General features: G+C 42.6%; 1 protein-coding gene across 1 annotated transcript in view; it reads left to right on the top strand.

Moving 5' to 3' along the window:
- Positions 1–600: 600 nt before the first annotated feature.
- The window catches only part of LOC129713708 (ankyrin repeat and fibronectin type-III domain-containing protein 1-like), a 90839-nt gene continuing 82690 nt past the window's right edge, over positions 601–8749 (top strand). Inside the window, exon 1 of the mRNA XM_055662959.1 lies at positions 601–2274. The gene's annotated coding sequence lies outside the window, so the exon portion shown is untranslated. The remainder of the gene's footprint in view (positions 2275–8749) is intronic.

Raw genomic sequence — 8749 nt, 5'->3', positions numbered from 1 at the left:
TCCAGGTTTGATTCAAGCATGAATAAAAAAAAGTTGAATAATAGACCGGAGGTGAGAATTATTGCATGAATGCAGCTTTTGACCAAATGTGACATCAAGGAGTTCTGGTAAAACTGAAGACAGGTGTCAGAAGTGAAACACTGTAATGGCTGAAGTCACAACTCACCCAAAGAAAGATGCTTGCGGTTCTTCGAGGTCAGTATTCTAAATGTATATCAAGTACATCACTGCATGAGTTTCTCTACAGGTTGGACAGGGCTTGGTTTGTTTTCTCTGGTATGCCGGGGAGAACTGATAAAAGTATATCGAATTCAGAGGCATAGATAGGGTAGACAGAACGTTTTCTCAAGATGGAGAAATCATTACTTTAACGTGAGATGGGCAACGTTTACAGGAGATGAGTGGGACAAGTGTTTTACACAAGATTGCTGAGTGTCTGGAAAAGTGTTGGCAGGGTTGGTGGTTGAAGCAGATCGGGGCATTTAAGAGGCTTTTGGATCGGCATATATATATATATATATATATATCTATGCAACGTATGGAGGGATATGGATTTTGTGTAGATAGATAAGAGATGTTCTTGACATTGTATTCAGTGCAGAGATTGTGGGACAAGGGCCTATTGTTGTGCTGTACTATTCTATGTTTTATAATAGAATTTAACAGGTTAGATTTTTTCAGTGGCACTTTTTCTTCATGGTGTCATGCTTATCTGTCATCTTAATAACATTCTTATGTTTAAGTCCACCGAATGTCATCACAAAGGTACATGATGCTGTATGAATGTTCTCCACATAATTACACACCCCTGATATCCAAAGGAAGACTATCCAGTGGTCATTGCTTCCTCTTTGAGATATCAACATATATTCACCATGTCCCCTCCCTGACCTATTATCAATATCTAAACGTTCATGGTAAGTACATGACAACCTTGAAAATACGAAGACATTGCAGAAGATACACCCATACAACATAAATACCTGTGCAGGTGCTACAATTCCCCTAATCATATGTTAATCATATTATCATTTGGTAATCATACTTGGAAAAGTAAGACCTATTTAGGTTATTTCCTATTTAAGCCTTTGCCTTTTCCCATGCAGTCTATGACACTTGGAAATGTTCATCCAAGTATTTTTAAATGAGACAAGGATTTTCACCATCAATGCCCCTTAAGGAACTGTGCAACTGAGTTTCAGACCCTCATCACTACTCCTTTGGTAAACAAAGTTTTCAGTTTTGCTTTAATTTTTCTGAGAATTCTGCGTCTCCTGTTTTTGATTCACTTCTCTGCAAAAGGAGATAATTTGTTACTGTTCACCCTATATGGGCCTCTGCTAATTTTACTACCCATGTTTAAATCTCTCAGCTGCTTTTTCCCCAAAGAAAGCAACAACTGCTAAGTCATACTTCCCTTATAACTTGAATTCCCCAGCCCAAACAACAGCTTCGTGAATCTCTGTGCAATTTCACATTGTTCCTGTTATGCGGTGACCAAACTGCACCCATTTGGCTATAACAATAAGGCAAGGAATAAGAAATTTCAATTGGAAAATTGAATTCTTGGTCCGTGTGTCTGGTTAACGAGTTTGAGCTAGTCACCTTCGACATTCTTAGTATCTCCTGCGTCATATTGCCATTCATCACAAATGGAAAGTGTTGAGATGTTGAGCAAGAACAGGACTGATGGTTCTCGATACTCATTATTTTGATTCATACATGACAGATTATAAGACCATAACCAGTTTCCATGGAGGCACATTCTAGTCTGTGATTGATACCAGGAATAGATGATAAAATAGTCCTTATGTCATGTTTGGTCACATTACTATTTTACTGTTATGTAAGATTACAATTACTTCACATTAATTGTAAATATAATTTTAGTTACAATTTTCCACCGGATACTCAAATTATCACCAAAAGAAACATCTAGTTTAATACATTTAGCAGCAAGGTTATGAAAGGCTGATGTTTTGTGGTTACAGGCATTGTGAAGGGTAAGTGTTTACTGGAAACCCACCTTGCGTTCAAACATGCCAGTTCTCTGATTTTGTCAGCTTTTTTTATTTGGCCTCCCACGTAATTCTACAGTTTTTGCGATAAGCTTGCAGACTTCCTGCCTCAACCCCCTCTGTTTTACTGAAAGCAGGAAACTGTACTTTAGTCTGACGTTGCTGCCTCAGTTCAGGACTCTGCTGCTCACCTGTCAGGATCAGGATCCACATTTCAAACTGCTGTGCTGGAAGTAACTCCGAATGGCAGAATCTGGTAGGTTTTTGTTGTTCTGTTACTGTCTTTTCTCCTATTTTTATTTTCTCTTGAAATTAATGCTTGCTTTCACATCATGGCTGGTAGCTGTTTAAGCAGAATTACATAAACGCAATACTAAATTCAAAATGTGAAGCCTTCATTATGATACTGTAATGATTCAGAGGCTCTGATCTGTTAATTCAGTAAGCTGTGAATATGCAAAGGACTAACACGAGTGGTTTATATGTTTATTTTATTTATAAATCGGAAACATATTCATTGTTTAATCATTATTACTACGTCAGAGTATTGTGGTCAGTGAAATATTTATACATTTTGTTTACATGTACTTATCTGATAAACCATGCGTGCGTGTGTAAACATTTGCTGTACAGATCATACCATAGGAAGTGTAAGACAAAATTATATAGAGTCGCAAACTCCTCAGAATAATCAGCAAACCTCAGACAGTATTGTTTGGATATGCTATTAAAATCACTGCTGGAGGACAGAAATGATTGTTGAAGGTGGGTTTTGTACGTTGTAGGACAGTAATGGGAAGAGCACATTTTCCTATTAATTTCTGATAATAAGATTACAGTCACACAGTTTCACGATATTATTGAAGGAGGCTATTTAGCCTGTTGTAACTGTTCTAGCTCTGAGTTATTCAGCTCACCCCACTCTCTTTCACTTTCCTCATCATTACACTTGTATTACCTTTTAGGCTTCATTTCCACTTAAAAGTTAGGGTTGATTGTACTCCATCCACCTTTCAGATAATTCCAGTTCACTGCTATTAAAGAAATGTCCTTATTTTCCATCTATTATTTTTACAGATTATGTTAAGTCTTTATCATCTGGTTATGGGCACGTATTCCTCTGAGAAAAACACTATAAACATCAGAATCTTTTATAAATTTGGACATCTCTATTATTTTTTTTATTAGAAGAATTGCCCTAGTTCTAGCTTGGTAGGTAGACTTAAATTTTAGGTTTTGCTCTCTATGTTTCAATAACTATAAGGAAAATCAAGCAGTGACATTAAAAGGAAACATAGCTCTTCCTTTTCTTAAGAGACCCTCAGGGTCAAAGATGACCTACTTCCATTCTGGTTTTGTGGGCTCTGAGGGAGTTGATGAGACAACATGAAGATCACGGATTCTTCCACAGATGAGAGAGGTTCTGGCCAACTGGGTGGGCAGGTGGATAGTTTGTGACGGAATCATAGTGATGTCTCCAATTCTTCATCTCTTTGAATAACATTAACATTAGCTTGACACTGTTGCAGGTTGCTCACCACCTAAGCTTCTTATGCCCCTGTCCCACTTGGGAAACCTGAACGGAAACCTCTGGAGACTTTGCGCCCCACCCAAGGTTTCCGCGCGGTTCCCGGAGGTTTTTGTCAGTCTCCCTACCTGCTTCCACTACCTGGAAGCTGCAACCACCTGCAACCTCCGGGAACCGCACGGAAACCTTGGGTGGGGCACAAAGTCTCCAGAGGTTTCCGTTCAGGTTTCCTAAGTGGGACGGGGGCATTACTCACCTGTCAGGGTAGAGGTTGTTTGAAAAACAAAGGTTGTTTCAAAAACTCTCTCCTGGATTGGTTTTGTCATTACAGTCTCAGGAGGTGTTAAACCCTGCTAGAAAGTTTCCTTGTTTGTACTAATAATTAATTGCATCAGTTATTTAATATACATAAGTCTAATAAAATCTAGCAGCAGCCCCCACACTCACCCAGTGTGCCAATACAAAGTCAGTTATACCTGTAAGGCAGATGGAGGATTCTCCTTCCATGCAGTATAGGAATAATGTGGCCCTTCGGCCCAATTCATTCATGCCAACCCAGATGCTTTCCTGAACTGGTCCCAATTCCATGCATTTTTCCCAAATCCTGTAAAAACATTTCCTATCCAAGTACCTGCCCAAATATATTTTAAACATTGTAATTGCACCCACCTCTACCACTTTCTCGGGCAACCCATTCCATTTATTCACCTGGGTGTGAAAAATTTGCCACTCAGCTACCCTTTAAACCTTTTCCCTCTCACCTTAAAACTGTGCCCTCTTGTATTAGACTCACCTACTCTTGGGAAAAAGACTGTGACCATCCACCTTATCTGTGCCCTCGCGATTTTACAAACCTCTACAACATCACCCCTCAGCCTCCTTCCCTCTGGGGAAAGTCCTAGTGTATAATACAGCCGATATTACAGCCAGTTAGACACAAAATGCTGGAGTAACTCAGCGGGACAGGTTGACGTTTCTGGTCGAGACCCTTCTTCAGACTTATTACAGCTAGGTCTTCCAAGGAAGCAACATTTTTCAGATAGTTTGTTCTTTTACGCTATTACTGGGATACCATCCATCTATCAGGACCCACAACTGAAGAGTGGAATGGATTTCCAGGCCTACATGAACACCTCGGTTCAGTTCTTATTTCTTCAGTGTAACCATGAAGTTGTTGATCAAAAAACATGGATTTAAATCTGCTGCCAAATTTAGCTCTTCTCATTTTAAGCTGAAATATGTATACAGGAATTAGCTTCCTATTGTGAAGGGCTTTTTTTTTGCAACAGGCATGACTCAACCAGCAAAAACAAATATCAAATCTGTGCCTGCAAATCCCGGTGAAAAATTACAAAAATGCATAAATTGTCTCCAATCTGATGGGTTAGGAAGAATTCCTGGGAAATGATATATCGGCTGCATTGCAATCTTACAAAGAAGGCACCTAATTAGGGAAAAAAAAAGAATAATTATTAACCCACAGTATTATCACGTTCTTTTGGTACTATTTATACTCCTAATGTGAGCTGGCTTTCTCTCCTCCTCTTCCTCCTCCACTTCAGTGGTGATGGCTGCCCTAATGTCATGCTTGCCTGCATGCTGTCTGTCTTTCTGCCTCTGCTCCCGTGCACATTCAATCGTCATGTCGATACATTTATGTGAAATAGCACCCTAGAAATGTAAACGTAATATACTGATCATATTATACCTTCCGCCCACAATATTTAATATGTAAAAGAATATGTGATTCTGTTCCATTCTGTTTGTAGTTTGATTGGTTGTCTGTTTGTCTGTTTGTCTTTTTTCACAAAGTCCGCGAGCATTGCCACTTTTCATTTCACTGCACATCTCGTATGTGTATGAGACGAATAAACTTGACTTGACTTGACTTGACTGGTCTGCCATGCCCCACCTGAAAGAGCAGGAGAGGTAGATTCAATAATGTGCAAACGGGGAAGTGAAGGAATAAAATGTAAGGCTACAGGGGAAGTTCAGGAGAGTGGAACTAATTAGTGGCCCTTTCAGAAAGCCAGCCAAAGAAAGAAAGCACAACATATGGCCATTTTCAATAGTATATTTCGGGAAATATAAGTATTCTCGGTCTGCGGTGAGCATTAGTGTGCGTGTGGTGTGAAGAGTTACCCAAACCTGAAAGCCATTGCAAATGTCAGGAGCTATATTTTGCACGTAGTTTCAGTCAGTTGTGCGTTCAATCATGCAGCAGTTATTTATGCTGAAGGTGAATCATGATGAGCTAACAAATCTCACTATTCGACATTTACTATAAATAAAGCACCATGGCTTTATAAAATCCCTATATGTACCCATAACATTATCTTCATACCATTTTTCAAAGGACGGGTTCAAAGTTTCCAAAGGTCTTTTTTTGTCACGTGTACCAATTAAGGGACAGTGATATGCGGATTACCATACAGCCATACGGGGAAAAAAAAGCAACAAGACACACAACTACATAAAAGTTAACATAAACATCCATCACAGTGGATTCCCCACATTTCTCATTGTGATGGATGTAAAAAAGTCCGAACTTCTTCCTCTTTATTCTCCCGCTGTCGGGGCGATCAAAGATCCCGCAGCCGGCTGTCGAAACTCCCGCGTCGAAGCTCCCGCGTCGTGGCGATCGAAAATCCCGCGTCCGGGCAGTCGAAACTCCCGTGGCTTGAAGTTCCTGAAATCGGTCTCCATGACAAGAGACCGCGGGCTCCGTGGTCTTTGTCTCCCCCAAGGCCGCCTGGGTCAAGACGAGATGGAGAGACCAGTGGAAGTCAGCGCAACCATCTAGGCTACACCATTACATTGATGACCCCATGGACGTCCCTGGCCAGGACATGCCCAGAAAGCAGTGGACAACCCTCAACAGCTTGAGGACAGGCGTCGGACGCTATGGAGTAGCGATGAAGAGGTGGGGCCTCATGGACAGCGCCTCTTGCAGTGTGGGGACCCAACACAGACAGTGGAGCACATTGTCACCAGTTGCCCCAAACACCGGCCACTGAATGGTGAACAAGGTCTGATTGACCTGGACGATGACACGTTGGCCTGGCTCGCCTCAACGGAGCTGCAGGTCTAAAAGACACACGACAGAAGAAGAACCTTAATCACTTGTGCAAGTTACATACCGTTGCAGCACTGTATTCTAGCTAATGGGCTCCACAACTAGTATTGACCTCCAGTGCAATGTCCTATCACCATCACCCGACTATGAATCTGCAGGATTTCCTGTTTGTGCAAGTCCCCTGTATGTAATATACACAGAGGAACAACGTCGGGTTTTGCTGTGTAACAACACTATGCCTGTTCCAGCAGATTTCCAGGGCCCATCCAGTGGAAGCTCTTTCTCCACCACAATTAGGCATTTAGAGCAATGTCTGAACACCAGATACTAGTTCTGCCATTGCTTCCTGCAAGCTTCGAAAGCTATGGAATAACTTCAACTGCAGTGCGGGCATCAAATGCACTTTATGAAATACAGAACATTTTAAATCAGTTTTGATCTGAGCTGAGGAAATTAATGGCTGAATTCATGATGAATGAGAACACAAATTTTATGTATATGTACCTTATATCCTCGAATCAGACATGCAACAATTAATTATACATCGCAATTCCTGCATGTTTCCTCTTGTTATGCCATTCCTCCCTCGCAATCGTCTCCACAGTTAGTGAGAAACAGAATCAATATTGATGATTCTGGTCAATTCTTCCCTTCCCACCCCCTCCCCGGGCACTTTCCCCTGCAACCGCAAAAGATGCGACACTTGTCGCTTTACCTCCCCCCTCGACTCCATTCAAGGACCCAAGCAGTCGTTCCAGGTGCGACAGAGGTTCACCTGCACCTCCTCCAACCTCATCTATTGCATCTGCTGCTCTAGATGTCAGCTGATCTATATCGGTGAGACCAAGCGTAGGCTTGGCGATCGTTTCGCCGAACACCTCCGCTCGGTCCGCATTAACCAACCTGATCTCCCGGTGGCTCAGCACTTCAACTCCCCCTCCCATTCCGAATCCGACCTTTCTGTCCTGAGCCTCCTCCATTGCCAGAGTGAGCACCACCGGAAATTGGAGGAGCAGCACCTCATATTCCGCTTGGGCAGTCTGCACCCTAGCGGCATGAACGTTGACTTCTCCAATTTCCGGTAGCCCTTGCTGTCTCCTCCCCTTCTCAGCTCTCCCTCAACCCTCTGGCTCCTCCTCTCCTTTCTTCTTCCACCCCCACCCTACATTAGTCTGAAGAAGGGTTTTGGCGCAAAACTTTGCCAATTTCCTTTGCTCTATTGATGCAGCTGCACCCGCTGAGTTTCTCCAGCACTTTTGTCAACCTTCGATTTTCCAGCATCTGCAGTTCCTTCTTAAACGCATCAATATTGATATACCCAGGGGGGGGGGGGGGGGGGGGGGGGGGGGGGGGGGGGGGGGGGGGGGGGGGGGGGTGGGGGGGGGGGAACGGGTGGGACTTAGTTTAATGTAATGGTTGTAGAATGGGGCTACTAGCACAGGCACCCTCGTCTAGAAATTATAATTCATCCTACTCCTGTTTGTGAAAGTCCCCTGTATGTAATGTGCACAGGTTGCACTGTGTAGCAACACTGTGGAGGTTCTAGCATAGCATATACTGTATTGATTTGTTGCTAATATTGGCAGCTGCCAACATTTAGGCTCACAGGTGTGATCTCAGCAGTCTGCTCTTTTAAGAGGACATATCACAATACAGTAATACTCTTCCATTACAGGGAGGTTTGTAACTCAGTGAATGAATGCTGTGTGGAGATGAGAAAAAGACCTGGACAAGCTGGTTAAAAAAGCAGTATCAGTATATCTGCAGGGGGGCCATGGAGACCATCCAGGCTGCAGTCAGGCTCTTTTAGTTCTGAAGAAGGTTTTCGGCCCGAAACGTTGCCAATTTCCTTCGCTCCATAGATGCTACTGCACCCGCTGAGTTTCTCCGGCATTTTTGTGCTCCTAGGCTCTTTTATTAGGTTGCCAGGAACATGTCTGTAAAGAATAATGCTATTTTAGTTTAATTTAGAGATACAACGTGGAATTAGGCCCTTCAGCCCACCGAGTCGGCAACGACCGGTGATCACCCCAGACACTAGAACTATCCTACACTCTTGGGGTACAGAAGCCAATTAACGTACAAACCCGCACGTCTTTGAAGTGTGGGACAAAACCGAAGTACCCT

Source organism: Leucoraja erinacea, chromosome 37 (assembly GCF_028641065.1).
Source record: "Leucoraja erinacea ecotype New England chromosome 37, Leri_hhj_1, whole genome shotgun sequence".
NCBI lineage: Eukaryota > Metazoa > Chordata > Chondrichthyes > Rajiformes > Rajidae > Leucoraja > Leucoraja erinaceus.
The sequence above is the reverse complement of the archived record's forward strand: the minus strand, read 5'-3'. Positions and strand labels throughout refer to the sequence as shown.